A 26864-nucleotide genomic window follows, 5' to 3' on the forward strand; every position below is an offset into this window, starting at 1 on the left:
CACTGGAAAAGGAAGTGCTCCATAAATAAATGCAGATGTACGAGTAAAAGCAAGGGCCTCTTCTGCAATTCGAAGTATCATAATAGTTTAAGTTGTTGCAATAAATAAGATTTGAATCACATAATTTAGTAAGTCTTTTATTACAATTATTTTATTTTCTTATTTACAAAGTACTGTATAATAAATAAGTTTTTAACTTCTATTATTTTCTTTTCTCATTTTGAATGCACTGTGTGTTTTAAGTTCTTATGTTCTTAAGTTCTTATTTTAAGTCTCAAGTGTGTTTTTTCGTGAAAGAATTACGGAGAAGAAAATATAATATTCTTTATATATTCAACATTCACCATTAGTACATGGTGAATGTCAGCATGTACCGGTGAAAGTCAGATATAAGGGTATTTGGAAAATATTTCGGACATACACCAAGCGACTATGGGAATGGTGACATTCACCGGTGAAAGTCGACATTCTCCAGATTTCGGTGTTTCACCGTAACATATATATTACTATATCATTTTTTTTATTTTAAGAAAATTATTTAAATACTATTTCCTCGCAAATCCTGATAAAATCTGATCAATAATAGACAAAAAGAAAGAAATTTAGAACTAAATCCACAAAGACATGGAAGAAATGAAATTAAAAACCAATAAAATTTTAATTTCACATAAATATGTAAAATTTCACTAATATTCATCAAATCAGTAGAAATACAGAGAAAAGAAATGCAAAAATAATCAAACAAAATATAGGCAGAGGAATGCAATTAAAATCTGATTCAAACTTATCAAGATGAGGTAGATCAGACTTAAATGAACTTATGGTGGCTTGGTGGTTATGTGCTTGGTGTATATCCTTGAATTGACATGACGCCATTTACTTAAACATAACCTTTATTCACACACCTATAACTTTAAACACAACTGAAATAACATGACGAAATAACAAAACGACTAAACTAAAATTCAAACATCCTATGCTGCAGCTAAGGGCGAAGTGAGCGAGTTCACTGCCGCGCTAGCAATTTTTACATAAACCACATGACGTGGATTGGCTGCGCACGCAGTCGAACACTAGATTGCCACAGAGTATCCCCCCAGTGACACAGTCACGACATAAAAGAAGTTGGCTGTAAATTTCCAATTTAAGATATGCACATTCAAATAACAGTTATACTTTAAAATTGTACGTACAAAAACGAAATACAAATATATGAATAGTAATAATACATTTATAATTCTGATTGGAATATATACCCATACATTGCATAACTTATAGAAACAGAAATAGTGAAAAGTTAATAAGCATTTTATATAACTCAATGCGTATGTGAAAAACATTATTCCAAGTATCCATACTTTGTAACATTTGCAGCAAACCACCAGAGAATACTTTAATCATATTACAGTCATTAGTTTTTGAGGAAAATGAACACAACGTCCTCTTCGGGTAATTACTTGTTTTGGACCAATTTTTGAGTCTTCGCAGACTTCTTGTGGAAACTGAGGAATTGCAGGTGAATTTATACATTCTGTCAACATATATGCTGGTTTTAAACGATCGATTGTAACTGTAATCTTTTTGTTATTTACCTCAATAATAAAATTTTTATCCATTCGTTTAACCACGGTATGAGGACCAGTGTAAGGTGGAGTTAGAGGTGTTTTAACAGAATCGATACGCAGAAATACATGAGAATAGGTTTGAAGAACTGGATGTACATAAATTGATGATTGAATATGCCTAGAGGTTGGAATAGGTCTAACTAAATGCATGACTGATCGAAGTTGTGACACATAAGATTCAGTAGGCGATACAATGTTTGTAGCATTCAGCATATCTGACGGTAATCTAAGTGTAGTACCGTAGACAAGTTCAGCGCAAGTAGCATTTATATCTTTCTTGGCGGATCTAATACCCAACAGAACAATAGGCAGAATTTCAGTCCATTTTGAGTTGTTATGAGCATTATTGAACTTTTAAGTTGCCTATGAAATCTCACAATCAGTCCATTGGATTGAGGATGATAAGCAGTAGTTCTAATGTGATGTGTACCCAAAATTTTCATTAAATCCTTAAATAAGTGAGATTCAAAATTTCGGCCTTGATCAGTTGTTATTGATACCAGGCAGCCAAATCTTGCTATCCAGTTATGCACTAACACTTTGCAAGTCGTCTGAGCTGACATGTTGACAGTAGTTATGACTTCTGGCCATCTGGTAAACCTGTCAATAATTGTCATGCAATAACGGTTACCTTCAGACGGTGGAAGGGGACCTATGAAATCAATATGGATATGTGCAAATCTTGCATCAGGCAAGGAAAAGGTACCCAACGGTGATTTCGTATGCTTATGAATTTTAGAACGTTGGATTTTTAGATATGATTGAACTGCAGTTTTAATAAATTTCTTCATAGTAGGCCAAAAATAGCGCTTAGTAATTAATTTTGTTGAAGTTGAAATGCCAGCATGAGAAAGACACTGAATCTTCTGAAATATTTTAGAGCGAAAAGATTCAGGTATGAACGATCGAGGTATACTTGTGTCCATATTACAGTAAAGAGTAACAACTTCTAAAGGAAAGTATTGTTTCTCAAGTTTAAAAACTGGTAAAGATTGACATAAGTAATTTTGAATTTCAGAGTCCTGAATTTGTGCTTCGGATAACTTTTTATAATCAATGTGTTGATTATCAGATACTGCATCTATTTCTACCCTAGATAAGGCACCAGCAACAATATTATCACGACCTTTAATGTATCGTATGTCAGTGGAAAATTGGCCAATAAAATCAAGATAACGAAGTTGTCGTGGAGAACACTTTTCGGTCGATCATAAGTTGACCATTTCCTTTGAATTTTGCTGAGCTTAACGGATAGAAACGCAATGGGTTCCCAAACTGAATTATGTAGTTACATTAATGAGCTACCGACCGCAACGTCCGATGCATCAGTACAAAGTTTCAAAGTCGCACCAGGAATTGGGTGTTTGAGAAGGGTTGCCTCGGCAATTGCCTTTTTTGCAGTTTCGAATGCTTTCTCGGCTTCGTCGTCCCATTCGAGAGGATATTCTTTTGTTTTGATTGGTTGTGAAGGTTTCCTTTTATTAATGCGGCCTTCCAGTAACCTATTCAAGGCAGCTAAAACATGTGAAACTGTTGGGACAAAACGTCTGTAAAAATTAAATATGCCAAGAAATTTCCTTAACTAAGTTAATGTATTTGGTTTAGGAAATTTTTGAATAGCTTCTACCCTCTCGGGTAAAGGTTTTAAACCCTGTTCAGATACATGAAAACCCAAAAATTCCAAAGACGTTAAACCAAAACTGCATTTAGATACATTAAGTCTTAACCCATAATTACTTAATCTTCCAAAAAGAGCTTTTAAGTGTATCAAATGCTCGTTTTCGTCTTTTGACGCTATCAATATATCGTCGACAAAAGCAAATACTCCTGGCAGCTCGCGAGTTACTTCATCAATAAAGCTTTGAAAGGTTGCAGCTGCATTGCATAACCCAAATTGCATTCTTGTGCTCTCAAAAAGTCCAAAAGGAGTGGCAATAGCCGTTCTATGGATATCAGAGGGATTAATTGGAATTTGGTGATATGCTTTAACCAAATCTAATCGAGAAAATATCTTTGTTCAATGTAACTCCGCTGCAAAATCTCAAATATTGGGGATAGGATACTTATCCCTCACTGTCTGAACGTTTAACCTCCGAAAATCTCCCACAGGTCTCAATTCGTTTGTGCCCTTTTTTGACACCATGTGAAGAGGAGAAGAGTAATTACTTTTGGAGGGTCGCATGTGACCTAAATTGATCATTTTCTGAATTTCATGTTTAGCAATTTTTAATCAATCTGGAGCTAATCTCCTTGGCTTACATGAAACAGGAGGACCAATGGTTTCAATGAAATGCATAGTATTATGCTTAACAGTCTTATTGAGATCAGGAAGCTCTGGCAGTGAAGGATAGTTAGACAGTAATTTATCATAAATACAATTTGTATTAATTGTTTTAGCAGAATATAAATGTGTGTTAATTGCACTGCAGTTAATTTTTAAATGTGTTTTTAAATCAACAAGTTTTTTGTTCCTTAAATCAGGTAATAAATCAAAATAATGCAAGAAATCAGATCGAATAATATTTGTTGACACTTTACACACATAAAAAGTAAAATTAAAATTACGACGAAGTCCAAGGTCAATACTTAACGCTTTTTGTCCATAAACTGGAGTAGGGTTACGATTTCTTGCAGAAAACGTCATGACAGGTGTTTGACGCGCTTCCTGTCTGGTTGCTGAAAGAAGACTGACGTCTGAGCCAGTGTCGCACAAAAATATTCTATTCGATTTCCTGTCTCTAATGAAAAGGCGACGAGACTCAGAGGGTAAAGGGCATGTCGCCACTACACTTTCCCTGATACATTTCCCTGGAATGTACATGGTGGAACACACTTTTTAGCTTTGCCACTACATTTATGATGATACCAGCAATAGGAACTGTTCGAAGCAGCTTTAGCTGAAGGGCTTCGTTTTCTGTTATAGCGATTTTTGGGAATACTGCGTGATCGTCGTAGAAACAAAACCTCGCTTCGCAATTTGCACACTTCCTCGAGCAGGGAATCCAATTTAGAATACTCAGAGATATTGAGAGGTACACGAGAAGAAACTTCGCTTACCTGAGCGGGTGTAACTTCCAATATTCTATCCGCGATACTTGCAGCTTTCGATAAATCGAGCGGCTCAACCGACGCTAGAATAGACTGAACATTTGGCGGCATCTGGTGCATGAATAATTCCAGTAACAAAGAGTCAGGCACCTTGTATTTTTCAGCCCGCCTAGTCATTACTCGTAGAAGTTCTGAAGGCTTTCTATCTTCAAGTTGCTCGCCGGTGAGTAATATCCGTATTTCACTCGTACTGCTTTCACCACAGCGTTCCGTAATAGCAGCTTTTAGGTCTTCGTAAGAAGAATCTGTACGTTCCCGGAGAATGATATCTCTAACCAACGCAGCAATTTCCGGCGGCAAATGAGCGACGCAGTAGTTAAATTTTGTCTTTGAATCCGTGATAGGCTTGGGTGCGGCTAAAGCAGGAGTTGCTTCACACATAGCAAACCACAGTGCCAGGTCAATCGGATTGTTAACTGGAATCTTGACAGCTGCTGTTTCCTCCATCTCAGCGGCTGAAGAGAAAAACACAAAAGTTCTAGAACCAAGCTCTTGAACGAACAACCAGTAGAAGCTTCATGCGAGTAGCCGGATCGCCATTTTATGGTCGTAGACGCCGGGTCACCATTTTATGGTGGCATGGTGGTTATGTGCTTGGTGTATATCCTTGAATTGACATGACTCCATTAATTAAACATAACCTTTATTCACACACCCATAACTTTAAACACAACTGAAATAATATGACGAAATAACAAAACCACTAAACTAAAATTCAAACATCTTATGCTGCAGCTAAGGACGAAGTGAGCGAGTTCATTGCCGCGCTAGCAGTTTTTACATAAACCACATGCCGTCGATTGGCTGCGCACGCAGTCGAACATTAGATTGCCACAAACTCCTCTCTCCTTGGAAAACTACTGCGTTTCTGTTAATCCAGAATTAGCTGATGAACCATCCTAAATTACTTAATTATAAGAGTTCATCCGAAAATTCTGAATCCCTCTTCTACGCAGCTGTTTCTCAAATGTAATTAAATAGTACAAAAACCATTAATTATGTATTGATATAATGTCCAGCGAAGAGGAAGAATTAATAATTAGACATACGAAAATAAAAGTAACTAATTAAAAATATTAATGTAATCTTAAAATGTAGTACATAGAAACTAACAGAGAAACGGAATCACCACAACCTACCATTATGTATCCAGGAAACAAAATGATCGAAATTCAAAACTTAGAAAAGGACACCAATGGTTAGGAGATTGGCGTCGTAGGCGAAACTAGTTGGCGATGATTATAAGAAATCCCCTGAATGGTGAATTAAAAACAAGTAATTAAAAAAAAAAATTTTGGAAAACAAACACGAAGAAAAAGGGGAAAAGAAACGAATGTTAGAAAACAATAATATCTTTACGTCATGGGCTTATCGCGACTAATTAGAATAAAGTAGCTCTTTGTTAATAAATATAGAGAGGAAAATGTACAGTAATACAAATATATATGTATATCTATAATAAAACTGTCTAAAACTATCTGTTTTATCCTTCTATATTAGAGCTTTCAGATAAAACGTTTATGTTTTAAAAATATTTATAGGTACAGACTACTCTAGTTTATTTAGAAGACAGTTAATGAAGTTAGTTGATTTATGATGATGTTAAAGATTTTATAATATTTCAGTAAGAAAAATTATTTCTTGTTTTTTTTTTTTTTTTGTTCAATTTCTGTGCAAACATTTTTGATTCCGGTAATTTGATTAAAGATTGCACTAGATATAACTTTTTTTTAGGGATGTTGGTGTTCTAATTCATAAGTTTAATTGTAGAAAAATTAAATTCTCTTCTTTTCTCAAATAGTCTTATTTATTTAATATTATATATGCTAAGATCCAAATAATCAATAATTAATTGATTTTTATTGGCTCTGTTAAGTTTTAGACTGTCGGAGAAATGTTGCTAACCTCAGTAAGATTATTATTGTTTAATATAATAACATCAACAATTTGTAAATGTGTTAAATTTTTTTGAAATTATTATCTGAAAAGTTTTTAAGAAATTTATATTCTATAAAAAACAAATAAAGATTAAACAAGTGAGTTGAATATGAACTTCCCTTTGGAATGCCGTTTATTTGTAGGTAAATAATGATCGTATGCATAATAAAGTTATTGAAAAGCGAGATATAGAGATAATATTTCCATTTTAGTAAATCTAGAATAGTAAGCAATTCAGGGAAAAAAATTGGTGTCTCAATACTTTCATAGATTTCTTTAAATGCGAACAGGCGTGTAGAGATTTTCAAAGTCATAAAAGTTGACATTGCAAACTTTCAGGTTTCAAATTTTGTCTTTCAAGTTAATGTAATTAATCCAACGATAGTTTTTGTCAATAATAGCTTCATCAAACATTACGTTACTTATTCATTTAAGAAGGATTGTGAAAATAAAATCAAAATTTTGCTTCTTTGTACTATTTGCAATAAATCTAAATTTGAAAATATTTTTATGAAATTTCGGAATAACGGATAAATTGGGAAATCTATTGTTTACAGTAAAAAGAGAAATTTTTCCTTTTTTGTGAAAAGCAAAAACTTTGTTGATAGCTGTTATTTCTGTATGTTTTGGAAATTTGATATGTTGTTGAATTATGCAGCTCTTTTTCAATATGAGAACTGTAGTACGTTTTTTCATAAAATGCTAAATTTATTGCTTGCTTTATCAATTCTGGTGATAGTAAACTGTATTTTTAATTGCGAAAACTTCTGAAATATATCCTTCCGCTTTCAGTCTTCTTTTAGTTTTAATAATAATTTTTTCAGTCTTCCTTTCGTTTTAATATTTCATTTTTCCATTCCTTAAAAAAAGTAGGCAAACAGAAATATTTTAAAAACAATTGAATTTAGGAATGTATTTAACTGGCCTAAATTTTGTGCCTCTTTTCATAAGATGCTTAATTTGTAGATCTTATATAGATCTTATACAAGATAACTAACTAATTTAAACTAGATTTCCTGTAATTATATGTTTATGTTTGTTCCTCCACACATGTTAGAATCTTTCTTCTTCTTATATCTTTCTTCTATACAATATCAAGTTGCAGAAAAACCTTCTTCATGATGATATGCAGTATAAATACTCGGCTTTTTGTTGTACTTTAAACAGAAAATTATTTTACACTCTGTAAATGGAAATTTTTGTTGAGCTTGCTTAAAGACTTTATGCAGGTTGAGATCATAAAAATTTCCATGAAGAAAGTTTATAGTGTAGAAAATTCTTTTATATATGGACGAATTACACTTAAATAAAAAATTCATATAGTCTCAAGTACTAAATCGTTGGTGATGTTGTTTACTTCAAATCTATTTTTACAGAAATTTTTAATTCTAAGTAGGTGCTAAAATTCTAAGTAGTTAAAAATTTTACAATAGCAGTTATGAAATTGAAACTGAACGTTAGGATTAAATTATACATTTTGTGGGCTATATTTTTGTATATTTATATAATTAAGATATTATGATTACATAATGATTTCAATTGCATAATATTCATACGTAGAATTTATATGCGCTGGCACTTCTAATGTCTTTTTTTTTTCAAGTTTTTATAAAAAATTTTTGTAACTAAGTTCTTTTTTGATCACGATGGAGAAATACATTAATGTTTTAAAATTGTTAATTATTCATTTAAACACACACACACACACACACACACACATATATATATATATATATCACTGGAAGTACTGCCCTCGAAGTAAGTTCTACATTCTTTGTATTAGTTTAATCTACATATTAAGCTTTTCCTCTTCAGATATGTCTCTGTAACTCTTAAGGTCGGTATTTCATCTGCTTTGTGTTTTCTTCGTATGCTTTCAGTCTTCTTCATTCATGTACTCCCTATGTAGTATTCTTTTTGTGATCGATTATTTCATTAAAAAGAATTCGTAGCATCGTTTGTAAATTTTTTTCGCTGTAAAAAAATACATGACTAAAAATACGATTTTCCTGTTAAAATAATGTGTTATTATAAATCAGTATTTTTTTGAAATATGTTCAGCATTGATGAAATGTGTAATTATTAAATTTACTTTAAAATCTCCGATTACTTAATTCCCCGTTTCAGAAACAGCTTCTTTGTTTATTTGCTGATCGCTATCCTGTAAAGTTATAAATGTTGTGATGAGGAAAACAGTTATCTCAATAATAACTAATGTCATCGATATTTAATTGAAGTTATTTAAAATGCAGAAATCCTGGCGCTGTTTTCCTTGTTAATACGGAAATAAACGAGAAATAGCTCTATTTCCATAATTTTTTTTAAACTATCAGATAATTTAAGTTCATTCGGAAGTAAAATTAAACAAATAATTATTCCAATTGCTAAACTAATATTCGCTTATGAACACACTTATTTTCCAGGAAATATTACACGGAGAATAATGCGAGTATTGCCAGAGCTACTGGAAAAGAAAGAAATACTAGATGTGAATGGAAACGGAAGATATTTTTCTCTATGAAATCTCACTCAGAAAATGAAAAAGCGCATATTTTTATGTCCTCCGAAGTTTTAGGAACAGGAATGGAAGTGCTTTTTACAGTTTCTTCCAAAGCAGTTTCTAAAGAGTTGATAGAAAACATAAAGTATGCAGCAAATTATGAATAGGAAAAGTGTTATAAAAAAGCAATGTAATAAAAAAGTATTGCCCGAAAGCGGTTGGTAGCAGATTCTTTTAGGAATTCAGAAAAGCAGCTCTTTTATTAGGCGCGATATACAGTTTTGGATGCGGTTTTAAATGCTTGTAATTTCTCTTCGCTCAGTTTTCGTTCCAAGCGAAGCATAGTTTGCGACTTTCAGAAATAGAATGAATTCAGATTCAGAACTCAAATCTAAGAAGATCATTCCTTCAAGTTTATAATATAGTGGCTCACCAGCGGCCGAGCGGTAAAGTCGCTGAATACTGGTAGTTCGGTCCGAGGTTCGAATCCCGCGAACGGGCTGGCTGCATGGGTGTTTTCGTGGTTTTCCCCATGCGTAACGTGTATACGAGCCAGTTTCCCTTAGAAAGTCTTCCACGAAGGCATCCCTCCTCTTAGGCAGATAGCCCTAGTGTGCTTTGCCATAATTAAATACACCACATCACACCACCTTCAAGTTTATATTGTCACAACGAATTCTTAATATGATAAGAACAAATAACTAAGAGTTCGAATAAAATGTTGATTGTTTTATTTATTTTCATGTCGTAATGCATAATTATTAAATATTAAGGAAATGCTAAGCAACTAATACCAAAAGCTTTTTATTGATAGTAACAAAGTACTTTTATCATTTATTATATGAATAATATGAATGTTTACTCCTTGATTATAACCATTAGAAAATGATTTTGAACTCTTCACTTACGTGCACAAAATAAATTTATTCTGAAACGAATTTACATTTAAATATGAAATATATATGTTTTATATATTGGAGCTAAATTAACCTGCTATGCAGAGAATTGCGAATTAATTTTTTGTAATAAACAAATTCGCTGCTGCATAATCTTAAGTGAATCAGGAGTGACATTGTTGTTGGTCCTAGCCTTTAAGCACCTCGTTGTAGTCGTTATACGTGATATATGGATTCACCCCAATTTTGGTTAATAAACTCATAGAAGTTAAAATCGGTAGATCTCTCACCTCTATTATCTTATATTAGTCTCTCTAGAGAACTGATATTTCGCTGTATTTTATGTTCCATATATCAAAAATTCGACTAAACGGCCATATCATACATAGGATTTGAAGCTGATATAGCTCCCAACATTCATAACAGTAACAGGAGTAATCATGGTCTAAAAAATCTTTTAAGCTTCGAAGACATAAAGAACTGAAGTGAATATTTTTTAGCGTACATAGATGTTTTCTCATTAAATGACTAGCATTAAAACACATTTATGTCGTGAAAATATGCACCATTAAACGTTTCAACTAATCAACAATCTCAGGTAAGGCCGAAAAATTCTTTGCATTGAAAGTACTTGAAAAGGAAATGTTTCAAAAGCTAAGAAATGCGAGTGAAATTTATGCTTAAATATCTTAAGTGTTCTTTATTTACCTCTGTATTTAATGCATAGAAGATACAGGTTTTATCTCCAAGGAGAAAACAGAAACTCTTTATTTATCGGAGTAACTAAGTCAACTCCCTCCAGAATCTTTTACCCATCGATAAACTAACACTTAAATGAAGCATGGATTCACAAGAAACGAACATTATTGATGAAACGATTTAACTACATCTCAAGAGCTTTGTAAATTGATATTCTATGGTTTCAGCTCTACTTTCCTAAACACATATACAGTGTCGAAGGTGATATTTAGTAAGAATTCTCTTTTTCTTCATAGAAGAGAAATTTCTGAATTAGACTAACGTAATTCCCTAAGGATATGTAAATTTGAAAGCTTATCTTTAAGAGAGACAGTGTGAGTTAAATGAAAGTAAGGCATCCATTTGAATTACTGTTATTTTCTGAGATGCTTTTTCTGAGATGCTTTCTTACCGATTCACAGATCTGTGAAATTCCTTTACGATGCTGTTAGTATTTATTTCAATGGTATTTGCTATGATAGTTTAATTATGCAGAGGTTAAATTTAGATCTAAGATTTAGATAAGATTTTGTAAATCTTTTAAACTGGATTTGTAATTATTTTGTTTGAAATCATTTGACTAAAATGTAACCCACTTGTGTTTTCTATAAACGATGTTAATTATTTCTTCTCACAATGTGTGTTACCACGGAAAATTATTTGACCTATTTCGGAATCAACGTTTATTGTTGGAATTATTATATGTAACACAATATTTTTGCAAGCTTTAAAGTTTCTTTTGAAAATTTGCAAATAAAGAATTCCCAGTATTTATGTTTTTCTTCTTTATGCTTTTCTTATTTGTGTCTAATTACACTGCTCACCATTAAACTGTAGCATCGAGAAGAAATCATCTGATGAACGTCAATATCACGTGAAAGGAAGAAGAGGGTGGAATATGCAAATGAGCAGTATTTCAGCGCACTTAGACGACGCATGAGGGTGAAACGACATACGAAGCACTGCAAAGAAGAAAAGTTGTGTAGTGGATTTCTCATTTCGGTTCGAGGGTGAAACCGCACTGTTCCCTTGCTCTCTGCCTTCTTAGTTGATTCTTCTATCGTATTGGTTTCGCCTTATACCTTGCTTTCAAAAGGTTGGATTCCTGAACTTCATATTCTGAGCGTGTAAAAAGGCCTCGTGTGTTCGATACACGTGCTCATGGCGTGCAGATTTTTTCTGCGTGTTTTCGTGCTTTCGCAAGATTGTACTTTTGGACTCTGACTGAACCAAAAAAGGCATCTATGAAGCAGATCCTCGCTGATTATATTGACCTCAAGGAAAAAAAAGGATACCAATGGATCTCGGTTTTCCTTGAGGTCCATATAATAATATCCTGCATTTTGAACTCTTTATATATATCCTGGATAAATCCGCGCGTACGTTTCTCCGGCTGATCCTAAAATTCATCAAGCTCATCCCTGAAGAATTACCAGAGTACCAGAAAATGTTTCCGGAATTGTACTCTCTTCTTCCACTAATGATGCTGATAAATGCAAAAAAAGGAAAAGAGGACATGGACTTTGAAATTGTTCTCAACAAGCGTCGTAGCCCCACCCAGTTCGCCTAACTCGCCAAATTACAATCGTTTCGCCATGCTTCCTGAGGAAAGCGATAATACCCAGGTCAATGAAATCATCGATGGCTCTCAGAAACCAGCAAAAAAAAGGAACACCCTAAACTCTGTGAAGAGGAATCATAAAACTTTACCAAAAAGACACTTCAGTATTCGAAACTCGCAAAAGCGTAAACCATACGAAACCATCTCGCCAGAAGACTTCGCCCAGGAGAGTGCTCCGCCTCAAGCCACGCCAACTCCAGTGAACGAGGAATCTCCGGACGAGACATTTGATTATCCAAAGATGAGCTCTCGGCTTCCACCGATCATATTTAAAAACTCTGATTACACTTGTAAATCTCTTACTAAACTCCTAGACGACTCGGCTTACAGCGATTTCAAAGCGATTACCAAATGAAATCCCAGCATGCATTTCATGTGAAAGTGTTCACTATTGAAGCTCATAGATTTGTTACATCTTTACTTGATAGTAAGCAAATTCCACTCCTATCAACTCGCTGCGGACAAAAGTATTAAAGAAGTGATTCATCGATATGGTCGCATCTGTCTTCTCATCGATACGAGTGTCCCCGAAATTCCCTATGCCCTTACTGAGGAGGGCTTTCAGATTAATCAAGTCATCCAGATGACTTGCAGGAAAGGACTAAAAGTCGTCAAGATGCCACTGTTCCTAGTTATCCTTCCTAAAACTGAAAGATCTTGTGAGTCACACGGACTGTCTGATGAGCTTACCCATCAAATAGGTACACGGTGCTATCACTGCCAGGCCTTTTTTCGTGCTCAAAATCAATGTAGGCATGTCCCTCGCTGTGTAAAATGTGGCTAGAACAACGAATCCAAGGACTGTACTAAGCCTAAAGGCGAACCGCCACGCTGTTGCCACTGTTGACAGCAAGCTACAGGTTTTTTTTACTTCCCAAAACCACGTTCCTCGCTTGTTCAGACTGATATAACCTACGCGGACAGGGTAATAAACAACAACAGTAATATCCCTGCTGTTCCTGTTACACCAGCAAACCCTAAACTTGTAGAATTACAGAAAAACTTGACGAAGCTAATGCGGTTATTAGCAAGCTAACTGCTACCTTTACCATATTCTCCAAAATTATCAAATCCATGCCTTCTGTGCCTCAATCAGAATCTCCAGTTGTGTGCACACAGGCGAAGCATGGATCGTCTTAAGTGTTTCTCCAATTAATATTTTGGTGAATGCACAAAATGTGACCACCAAGATCCCTGAACTGCAGCATTTCCTCACTCATAAACTGTGGATATTTGCTTAATTTGGGAAACGCGCTTAAATACTATACATAGTCTGTAACTTGCAAACTACTATTTACTTGAAAATGACTTTAGAATCTATTTTTCAAAGTGCGGATAACTCACCAAGCTATGAAGCTATCAAAGCAGTTGTAAAGTTACTCAAAATAGGCCCTGTTACTTTCTATGCGGTGTATAATAAACCAAATAATGGACTTACGTAAATAACAGATCCACCACCTCTGTGATGGAGTCGATCACAACGGTATATACAGCGTTAAATCGTAGACATATTTTAGACATTTTTTATTTCCACAATCAGTATTACTATGCAGCTATCTGTTTTGAACGAACTAACCTCGGATCACGCGCCTGTGGTAACCTATCTTGTCGTTAGCGTGACTAAGGGCACGCCCCTACTCCAAATCTCCGACTAGGATTTATATCACAATACTCTGTTTACTTCTAATGTGAATTTTGAAAATTCGAAATCTCGGACTTACATTGATCATGCAGTAAATGCCTTTACTAAACATCTACTAAACGTTCGTGCATAGGCTACCAAAACTGTGGATCGCAACAAGTATGAACATCAGCTCTCCAAGCACATCAGAGAAATCATCTCTATTCGCAGCCGATTGCGTAAAGAATAATAATCGTACTGCGTATCTGGCTACTAAGACTGCCATCAACAGATTAAATCGACGCATTAAGCAACTAATCAAGGCACATAAAACAGACATCTGGAATAGCAAAATCGAAAATCTTAATTTGGATAGTAGCTCCATTTCGAACAATGTAAAAATGCTCAAGCGGACTAGCTCCTGCAGCAAGCCCGTTAGAAATGAAAGCGAATTTGCCTACAGAGACAAGAATAAATCCGAACTCTTCGCTAATCACTTGGACGAACAATTCGTTCCAATCACCTTTCCTGTTAACCATGTATCTGAACTTTAACTAACTGATTACGTATATAGATGGATTAACGCGCCTAGCGCCATTATCGTAGCAAATCTGGTCACTCCTCATGAAGTAAATAAAATCATCAGATCTCTCAAACCTATAAAGCTCCAGGTAGCGACGCAGTCAGCAATCAGATCTTCAAGAACATGCCGTTCAAAACTCTCTGGAATCTCACGTGTATTTTTAACGCCTGTTTCTACAATAAGTACTTTCCACAGGCGTGGAAACATGTAATATCTTTCTCATTTGGAAACCAAGAAAAGGGCATGAAAATCTAGCAAACTACAGGCCCATTAGCCTGTTCTCATCTACCAGCAAAATTTTCGAAAGGCTCATATTTAATACATTGATCAACATCGTTCAATGTTTAGTGGATCATCAGCACGGATTCAGGAAAAAAATCTCTACTTCGACGCAACTCGTTCATCTTAGTGAATTAATAGGCTCGGCGATCCGCAATAAAATGAGTGTTGCAATCCTGATGATAGACATGGCAATAGCTTTTGATCGAGTCTGACATCCAGGTCTGCTCTACAAACTTTTCACACTCGACCTGCCTCGTGAACTGGTTTTGCTCATAAACTCTTTTCTCGAAACGCGCACTTTCACTCTCAAACATAGAAAGGCGATTTCTACTGTAAAGAATATCCTAACTGGTATTCCGCAAGGGCCTTTATTTTACATACTTTTCCTTGGGTCTTTATTTTGCATACTTTACGTTAACGATTTCTCCAGCTTTCCAGACTACGTTAACATAAAACTCAAGTCAGCCCTTTTGGCTCCCCAATGCCAAGGGTCAATAAAGGAAGCTACCTCGGAGTTATCTTCAATAGTAATTTCTCATGGAACGATCACGTGATTCTAGTATGTGGAGAAGCCTACAAAAGTATGTTCACAAATATCTCTACATCTAAAGAAAAGACTCTATGTTAAGGTCATTCGACCGATTCTCACATATGTTTCTCCTGCCTTGGCAAACGCAAAAGACAAGGACTACAAAAAACTTCAAGTCCTTCAAAACAAAGAATCCTAAGAATAATCACCGGAGCTCGATACTTCGTCAGAAACTCAGATTTGTACTGTACTCAGATTTAAACTTAGAACAAATTCAAGAATTTATTAATCGCATCAAGGAAAAATTCTTCAACAGAGCGATCAACTACAACCTGTCAAATTTCTCTAATAAGTTACGAAATACTTGATGAAGATAAACTTCTTCGCCCTTTTGCCGCTCACTTGTTACAGTTTACGTAAACCGACCAAAGAGAGTATAGCTTACTCACTCAGGTTTTAAGTAAATTTAATGCTTTTATGGGGTATCTGTGAAATTAGGAACCCACTGCATGTTTATATATGCCATCCCCATTTTTACGAACAATTTTAAGTGGTAATTTTCTCTATTTTGGATATTTTTTTTTCTTAATTATAAATTATAATCATTGCGTTTCTAGTGTTGTGAAAATTCGGATTTTGATACGCCTCAACTCCTGGCGTGAAGCCAGCTAACTCCCAGTGTATTGTCCTTAAAAGAGCAGTTTTAAAATTTTATTGCTGTACATAGGTTATCCCATATTATTTCTTCCTGTAATTTACTCGAGAAGCAATCACTTCAAATTAATTGCTGTTTTTTCAGAACATATGATATTTTATATTGTATATAGAATTTTTCTTTAATGTTTCTGCATACTGTGGGTAAAAAAAAGTATTTGCACACTTACATTTTTGTTTGCAATTCATAAAAAGAAGAATTAAGAAATAAAAAAAAATTGGTATTACCAAATCAGAATAATTTTAATCATCCAAAACAAACAGAAAAATTACAATAATATAAATAACAATGCTTTTTTGTAACAAAATTAAAATATCTCATATCAAAAAAGGATTTGCACACCTGCATGAATATAAAAGAAATAAAATATATAAGCAAATTTCAAATAACTAATATTTAGTATGCATTCCTTTAGCATCTATTACTGCTTGTAATCTTGCTGGCATTGACTTAATTAAATTTTCTGTAACAGTAGGGTCAGTATTCAACCACTCTCCAATAAGGGCTTGTTTAAGGGCATATTTGCTTGAAATATTCCTTTTTCTTATTTTTAAATTCAAAGAATTCAACAAATTTTTCAAAGGATTCAAGTCTGGTGATTGTGGTGGAGCGGCAAGTTTTCTGGGTACATTATAAAGCAACCACATACGTGTTATACCGGCAGTGTGCTTGGGATCATTGTCTTGCTGAAAATATTACGAATTACTGATACCCAATTTTATTGCACTTTGTGGCAAATTACCTCGCAACACATCAATATAGCTTCGAGCTGTCATATTCCCATCAATGAAACACAAATTACCAACTCCTTTGCTAGCCATGCCCCCTCCCAAATCATAACAGAACCTCTTCCATGTTTAACTGTAGGTAACACATTTTTGGTATGAAAAGCAGTACAAGGTTTTCTCCAAACTAATTTCCTGCCATCTGGTTTAAAGATATTGAACTTAACTCTCGTCGGAGAATATGACATTTTTCCAGAAATCAATTGGCTTATTGATATATTCCTTAGCAAATTCAAGTCTCTTCAGTCTATTTCGTTCAGTTATGAGAGGTTTTTTTCCTTGGTGATCTCCCATAAATGTGTGCATCATGCAGGACATTTCGAACACTTTGGGCACAGATTTGAACTCCAGATGTTGAAGCGATATCATTGGTTAAAGTAATTGCACTAACAAATTGATTTTTTTATGCTTCTCTTATGATTTTTCGCTTCATTCGCAATGAAAGTTTCTTTGGACGTCCAGAGCGCAAGTTATTTGATGTAGATCCGCTTTCTTTATAACGTTTTATAACATACCGAACAGTAAAGAAGCAAACATTTACTTTTTTACCTATTTCTAGATAACCTAGGCTATTTTCACGTAGAGAAATAATTTTTTATCGCAAAGGAATTGGCAATTCAGATTTCTTAGGTGCCATTACAACTTGAATCGACAATCAACTGATAACGTTTCGACAACACCTCCTTTTATAGTCGTCTTACGTATGTTATTTACTGCGGGATGACTGTCAAATAATAGCATAAAAATGCAAATTTGCTAAAGTTGAGTTGAGTGTGCAAATACTTTTTTGACATAAGTTATTTTAATATTGTTGCAAAAAAATGTTTTTATTAATATTATTGTATTTTTTGTAATTAATTTAAATGGATAAGCTTATTCTATTTTTAAATGCCAATTTTTGTATTTCTTAATGCATTTTCTTATAAATTGTGAACAAAAATGTATGTGTGCAAATACTTTTTGTACCCACTGTACATATATTGTTTTCCGTACAGTATAGTAGTTTGAAAGCTGACAGCGTTTCGGATTCTACAAACCTCTTCATGTGAGCCGGCAGTTTTTCTCCACTTCCCTGTCCTTCTCCAGCTGCCCCAGACATGGCTTGCTGATCGAAGATCAGGGCTTCACGTCTGTTTTTTTACAAGGCTATCTCAAGTGGAGAAGCTTTATTTTTGGACTTTTACATACGTTAGGACACTAAGGGGACTCATTCAGGAATCTGGAAAGAGCAGGAGTAGTGCATCTCCCTCTGCATGCCAGAATAACCAACTATGTAGACTAGAAGAGAAACACGCTAATGTGACAATCAAAATCGTAAAAAACAACCTTATATTTAGCGTAGGTATAATGAAACACTCAATCGATTTCGAGGGCAGCTAAAGGTCCCTCCTCATCAGGAGAAAGAAATACATAGAAAGAAGAAAATAGGAATCACAGAAACACGTGGTGCTTATCAGCACTGCACGTGGTTATAACTAGATTTTTAATCAGAGTTGCACTGGCCGCCTACTTTTACTGAGCCAGGCTGTCTGATCAAGCATAAAGAAATATTAGCGAAGTTAAAATAGGGAGCGAGGGGCAAATGCACATTACGCTCAAAATCTGAACTTCAAATAATGGAAAGCAACCACTGAACGGATTTTTATACCCTCTGGTAGTACCAAGTGCGAGGAGGTAACGCCATCTATCGGCAAAAATAATTGAATTAAGACAGTAGAATTTTAAAGGCATTAGGAAGGACTGGATTGGACTTCAAATCATTAACTAAACTTTCTAAATCTTTGTGAATGTGAAAAGCCTCAAGAAAATCCAATTCGCCTATGGAAGAAGCCTTTTGGATGATTTTTGCAGACCCAAAATCAAAATTATGGTTAAAAGTCCAGCTATGATACGCTATTGAAGACTTGTTAATTTCCCCTTTTTTGACATAAGATTCATGTTCCTTGATACGAAACTTCAACGCTCTTTTTGTTTGGCCAATATATCTTAAACCACACTGACATGATATACTATAAATTCCCCAAGAATTCAAGACAGAAACGCAATCTTTTAGAATCGAAGGGTGAATTTTATTAATAGGGAAGAAACCGACTTGAAAATTGAATTTCTGGAGAATCCGTGCAATTTTATAGCTAACAGAAGGATAAAATGGAAGCACGACAAGGTCATTGATATTATTTTTAACAGTGGAATGTCTTCTTTGATGGGAATCTGAAAATTTTTTGACGGCTTTATCAATAATCACGGGAGAAAATCCACGGTCAATCGCAACTGCTCTCAAATAATTAAGTTCATTGGTAAGCAAAGATTCAGAGGAACAAACTTTTAGCGCGCGGAAAACATAATAGTAAAAAGAAGCCATTTTTTGCTTAACAGGGTGGCATGACTTGGCATGGGGTGGTAAACAAACTGCAAAGGGTTTACGGTACACAGTGGTGCTAAAATCGGTTTCATTGCGGATTATAAGAATATCGAGGAAGGGGAGGGAATTGTTGGATTCAATTTGAAGAGTGAATTGGATGGCTGGATCAATTGAATTCATAATAGATAGAATCTCGGATAAATCCTCTTTATAACCGTCAAAAAGTGCGAAAGTGTCGTCAACATACCGAATCCAAAGACGAAAAGATAATTTATCAAATAATTTCATCTCAAAATAGTGCATATAAATTTCAGCAAGTACCGGACTGAGAGGATTACCCATAGCCAATCCTTCAACTTGACGAAAATATGCATTTTGGAAAACAAAGTGGGTTTGACTTAGAGAAACTTTAGTAAGCGAAACCAACTCATTAATTTCAGTATGTGTGAAGTGAAATTCCCGAAGCCTAGTTTCAAGACAATTTAGTGCTCCTTCGACCGGAACATTAGTAAACAATGATTTGACATCAACCAACTATGTATCAAAGTATAAAAGGATTTCTCATTTGGAAAGCGCTTTGTAAGGTCGGGGTTTGCTCAGAATATCATCTTATGCCTCGAAAAATAAAAAGAAATGCTTATCAGCGAGTGCCGGAATTAGATAGTGGCAGGATCGTTGTCTATCGAGAGATTTGATTATCGTTCCGTGATATCGCCCGTCTGGCGACATCTAACTACTGCCATGCGAACGAGGAATCAATGGGTTGCTAAGGATCGTACTGAACGGCATGTAGGATCTCATGCCCTCCCATGACTAACGCCCGAGAGGACAGACATATTGTGAGGTCAGGTCCGCAAAACCGTACAACCAAATCACGGACCATTAGTCAGGAAATGGACATGCTTGCAGCACTCCCAGTATTCACTTGTACGGTGCATTGACGTTTGCAGCAGCGTGAACTATCAACATAGCGACCATTACTTTGACTTCTACTGACAATGCAGCATAGAGAGAGACGGCGGCTCTGGTGCGCCGAACGACGAAGCTGAACACAAAAGTGGCAGAATGTCGTCTTTTCAGACTAGTCCCATTTCTGCGTGCAGTATTCTGATGGCCGTATACGTGTCTGGAGGCTCCACGAAGACCGTATATCGCCTGCTTGCATTTGATGTCGGCTTAGGGGCCCTACACGTGATGTGATGGTTTGGGCAGTCATTAGATACACGACACGCACATCTCTAATTCGGATCGACGGTTATTTGAACGCAGATCGGTGTAATTTCTGACATTTTACGTCCAGTGGTTGTGCCCTTTTTTCAAGGCCTGGAACGCCCTCTTCCAACAAGATAATGCAAGACCACATGTTGCACGTCGTGTTCTGACCTTCCTCGATACACAGGGTACTCGATTGTTGCTCTGGCCTGCATGGTAGCCAGATCTGTCACTAACTGAAAACATCTGGTCATGGATGCTGAGAGATTGGTCCTCCAGCTCTCTTCAGCTAATATGGTTGATGAAGTGTGACATAAACTTAAAGCAGCATCAAGAATTATCGCGTTTCATTTCTTTCATATATTTGAACTAAATCCAGTTTAAAATTCTAAGGAATATATTAAGAAATATTAAAAATTTTTAAATCAATTTATTTTAAGATATACCAAAGAAATTCTTCAATAAAAGAAAATTTTTCAAAAAAATTCGACAGTAAGGGGAAAGTAGAGGAATAACAATTGTTGAGAAACTAACTCGGTAAGACAAACATTTACACCAAAAATATACATAAATGGTAAATTAGACACTGCTGAATGGCATTACGTTATTCACAATTTTTTTGAATGGGTGATGTAACGATTAAATTTGAAAGGGCCAAAAATTTAAATTTTATGTGTTTTTTGTTTCTCCTACAATGGCGTATTAAGAATTTTTCTATTCAAAATACAGGTTCGTTTGAAACAACGTGCTGACGACACTCAGAGTTGCAATATTAGCTGTTTAGAGTATATAGTTGTACCCTCACCGTGAGTAGGTTATGAATTGGCGCAAAACTTTTAAGAAAAAGTCATTCTTCTTTGTTTTTGACGAAGAATATTAAAATTGTGCGATAGAAGGTGTAATTGGCAAGAAAGGGGTTCTCACTGTATCACGATTCAGAAAATTAAAATGGCATAGCAGCTTAGAGTAAACAAAATAATTTAAAATAATTTCTGGATAAAAGTCAAGGAAACTGAAAATAAAATTAGAGTGAAAAGTCTTCACTCAAATCGACTGTTTTGAGTCTGAAACAAATTTGGCCATGTTATTGACAATATAGTTGTCATAAGTATATACAGTATATGAAATACTAATTGCAAAATGTAGAAACTTCAAATTTACTAACACTTCCTGCCTAACCCTCCTTTCAGTTTCGAATAATACGAACACCACGAATTAGTTTAAAAATTAAATTTGAACGTTAACGCAAGATTTTTAAGGGAAAAATTAATAAATTTGAAAGGAATTTTATTTTCCAAAACAGCTTGCATAAGTAGAATTGTTTCAACTGTTAGGTAGTCATTTCTGTACAAATGTTTTGATTCTATTAATTTGATTTAGTATTGCCAAAAATTTTTCTTGATAAGTTGATGTGCCAGTTAATTAGTTTAATAGCAGTAAATTTAAAATCACTTTTTTTTATCATAAAAGTTAAACTTTATTGTAACTGATTACTTTAGATATAGATAAACATTTCTTGTTGATTTTCATTAGTTGCATTAAGAATCAAGCAAGAAGGATAAAATTCGAATTTCCCTTTGCACTCAAAATTAATGATAGCAATAATATCATCCACGTATCCGAAGGTATTTCCGTTTTAAATTAGTTTTATCCAGTGATTATTGAAAGTGAAATTCTTTGGTAAATAAGTACATCTACAAATTTGTGCTAAGAAGTTCTCTCCCATACAGGCCTCGTTTATTTATTTTAAAACACTGCCTTTGTAAGAGAATGTAAAATTCAAAATTCTGTATGGTATCAATGTAGTTTTTTAAGAACAGTTGCTTACTACGCCTATTTATCTGTGCTGCCTGAAAAAATTCTGCCAACGATACTAAAGCAATATTCAAATCGGACACCAAGAGTGTTTTCTTTTATGCGCCAAGATCTGCCATTCCGCAAATCATATTATCTTCTGATTTAGGAATTTCTAAATCATATACATAAGTTTAATGCACTTAAATTTGTGTGTATACTCATTAAGGTGTTTTATGGTTAACTCAAGGATTTTCTCGAAACATAAATGAAAGATTTTTTTATAATATACGTCAGTCACCCATTGCTCTTCCTGCTTAAGAATATTTATTTATACTCTACGTAATATGAGTCAAATCTTTCAATGTTTTATTTATATGGGTTTACTGTTATACCCCAAATTACTTCCAATTGTATCGCTCAGAGTTACGATTGCTTTTAGGTATATTTCTCCTCATTTTGGTAAAAAGAAATATCCATCGTGCTGAGAATATGATGCCTCTGTCACGTTTAATGTCTCAAAACAAAACATTCCGCTTTTCTCTGAAAGGCTACGTTATTAACGGCCATGAATAACAGGGTAAAAGCTATCCTCACATCCCAGGTCTTTTGTCTATGAAAGTATCTTTGTGAACCTTTCTCTTTATACGGAGAATGATGAAGATGATTATAGCCGTATCGCATCGTTAGGTTCTGCCATGAAGATTACGCAGTGTGTAAGTGAGAAGCTCTAGTAAAAGTGGCATTCTCTACTTCAGGTTGATTGCTTCCTCTGAAATGGAAGACTGAATTTCTTTGATACCCAGAAGCTAGCGATCATCACTCGTAGCAGTAAACGGGGTCAGATATTATGTATTGTTTGTTGTAAGGAATTGCCTTACTCTTTTCATGTTAAAGTTGTAACTAACTCTCGTGAAACAGTTCCATTTGAACATAGGTAATGCTAATTTAAAACATACCATTTCCTATCTCTGGCTGAAAATAAAAAAATCATACTTTCAAAAATATTTTATTAAACTTTATTTAATTCCAGTTTTTTACTTTTTCCCATTAGTATACTTTACATCATTCCAATTATTTATTTCCCTTTCTCTTCGTTTGACTCCATTGTCTTTTGTAGATATATTTTGTTCATAAATTCTTTCAAGCTGAGTAAACTGTTATGTTGGCTAAGAACTAGTTATTACTAATACTTCATATGCTACAGACGTACTAGTTAGTATCTTAAATGTGTGTTAAAACAAAACAAAGTACTCAACTGCATTCTGTGGGCTATTCCTTTTCACGCAAGAATTTAAGTTTGTACGGTCACTTAATCTTGAAGAACGAAAGTATTACCAACATGTCTTTCGATATATTGATGATATTGCATTTAACAACTTTAACAAACTAGAAAATGCAAATATTTACCCTATTTGCCTCAAACTTAATGCCACTAATGCTATTCAAAATTATATTGTTTACCTAGATCTTCAAATTCTTAATTACAATCTTATTAAAATATTTAGCAAACGCAGAGACTGCAATTATCATACACTAAAACTCACTAACTGATTTTCTAACATTTCTAAAAAAGTCATTATCAATACAATTAATGCACAACTTCTTAGAATTAAAAGAATCTTTAATAACGCAGGTCTCCTTCAAAAAGAAATACTCTACTTCATTAAAATCTTACAAAGCAATCATATTCCAAAAGCTACCATTAAAAATTCTTTAAAAAAAGCTGGCATTTACCTCTTATTTTAGATTATTTGAATTAGATAATGAAATTTTTACTTAAATCCCAAATGAAGGTAACTGATGGATGGCTGATTAAATTGATTCCTAATGTAAAAATGTAGCATACTTTTCTTCTACTGCATCAATTTTTCTCTTAATTGGCACAGACATTAAGTTAAATTATTAATTTATTATTTAATATCGCTGTTTACTGGCCATATCTATTATTTTACTAATTTAAGGATTATTTTCATTTCCAAAACGCTTGTCCACCCTCTAGCGCGAAGAGTTACGACTTTTTATTAACAAACTGCTAATTTTTCCAATTTCCAACTCCTTTTGGCCAGATAATCACTTTCTTAGAAGTTAGCCATTTTGTTTTTAGCTTCGCATTTTTTCACGACACAATTTTGAACAAGACGCCATTTTGTTAAAAATAGCCAACGTCATTCACCTTCTTACACTCCCATCTAAAAATACAAGTTTTTTCCCCTTTGGCCGTTGCTTACCATTGGTTATTGCTTCTTTACGTTAGTTTCCTCCTTCTACGAAGTTTCAACAGCTTCAAGCAGAAATTCAACTACTTTACTTTTCTGGTAATACTCCTTTAGAATGCTTCTTTTACGGCAACCCTTTGCAGCAATTTTGATCATTTTTAGTTGAACAGACCACCGCTCGGAAATTTAACCCGAAAATGTTTAGCATATAGCTTTTATTAATCGAACTTGTAAATATACAAATATTTATTCCACTTTCACACTTTTCATAGCTACTGAATATGCTTATGTTGGAGTTTTCTTGGAGCCACAGCTTTTGGTAACTTTTTGGCGAGCTTACTAAAATTTATCTTCTCATTTCCTTAATTTTGCAGTACAATGCGCAAAAAATTTGGACCAAAATTGGTCTTTTTAGTATTATATATATATATATATATATATATATACATATTTATATGTATATATATTTACATATATATACATATATATATACACATATAGAATATATATATTCTGAAAGCATATCTCTATCTATCTATCTATAGATAGATAGATAGATATAGATATATTATTTAGAAATAGAACGATAGAAATAGAAACATAAGCAAATTTAAATATCTTATTCAAAGCTGAATAATTATATGTCACAAAAGTACAATAATTGCAATTTTATTATAGTAATTATTTTATTTTTGTGACTAATATCTCTTGTCTTATACCAGAACAAGACCACGAAAATTGATAGTGGCAGGGAGGCAAGATTACGCCTGCCGTTGGCAAGAGCCTTGGGAGGCAAAAGGGTGGGAAATTTTGAAGGAGAGCACCCCGTGGGAGGAATGTGTCCGAGCGTCTCCCACCCCTCTTCCTTTACTTCCAGCCTCTCGAGAGGACTTTCGGCTAGCCGCATATTTAGAGTGCTCCAATGCCGCACAGACACTATACATTTACAAACATGCATGCCATCTCTGGGATTCGAACTCGGGCCCTTCAGCACTGAAATCTTGAAGGGCGTGGGTTCTAGTACATTAAACACTATCTCGGTTAGGCGGCATAATATATATGTTTATAAATTATAGTCAGTATGTGACTTTTATTCTCATTTTTGATTGCAATTATGAGACTGACAAAAATTTTATCATTCCAAATTACTGTATTTCTTTATACACATTAAAAAATTACATAATAAAAAAATAATTTTAGTTTATTTTTCATACTACATTTTCTACTTTTGGCTTCAAATTTGTTTTCTAATGTTTATTCTAATTAAATTAAGGCAAATCGTCTTTCCTATTGTATGGACTGAACTTATAAAATGCACATACTTATTTAATATTAATTTAATTTACACTTTGTCTGATTTAAAGTAAATTTTTTGTGCATCTGTCAATTCAGTTTACTTGGTTTTATTTAGTACATTTTAGCAAGCACATGTTTTGTTCCAGGTCTCCCATCAAGCAATGCTTAGATTCAACGTCTTTTCTTATTTCAGGCAACATTGCGTCAAAATTTTATTAAATACTAACACCTTTGTCGAATGGCCGAAATCAGAATTACTACCGCTTGAATCCTTTTAACTTATAAAAGGGTAGGATACTACTGATAGATGAAAACTAATTTTACATACCAGCATTTGTTTGGAATAAATCAGAGATTATTTTCTTATAGTGTGTCAACTTCAGAAAAATTTTTCAAAGATTATATTAGATTTATTTTTATTATAGCGAGATCTGGGGCATCCAAAACGTATTTCATAGATGTAAATTTTAATTGGAATAAAGAACTTGTTAGTAAAATGAATTACATTACAATATTACCTTGAAATACGTCAGAGTTTATTCTTTTATTGCCGAACAACTTGATAAAAATTTATTCTAAATTTAGGATCTTATAACTTTGTTCTAGTTTAAACAGCCAGGAGAGAGAAAACGAATTATAATTTTTTTTTTCTACCGATATTTGGCCGTAAAATTGTTTTTCCCTTAAACAGTACGGTGCTCGTCAAAAACATGGCTGACAAAAATAGCGCGGATAAAACAATGCAAGGAGAAAACATCATGCGAAAAGCAAGGAGAAACATCCTAATGTAAAACATCGTCGTAGAAAATAAAGTCTTTCATAAAACTTGGCAGTTTTAAAATACCGTCGTTGAAAGTGTCATGGTAAAAAATAAAGCATACGCAGTTCATCTCACAATGATAACATCGCAGACGTATGTTTTCATATTTTTAAAGTTTTAGATGCATGTTCGCACAACTAATCAATCATTACAAAGTATTACTTCTAATCCGAGTTTAGAAAAGAGAGTAATTAAAAATGACTTTTGATCGTTAACTACT

Source organism: Stegodyphus dumicola, chromosome 3 (genome assembly GCF_044657685.1).
Source record: "Stegodyphus dumicola isolate Sdum_Otavi_A_Nest chromosome 3, ASM4465768v1".
NCBI classification, from domain to species: domain Eukaryota; kingdom Metazoa; phylum Arthropoda; class Arachnida; order Araneae; family Eresidae; genus Stegodyphus; species Stegodyphus dumicola.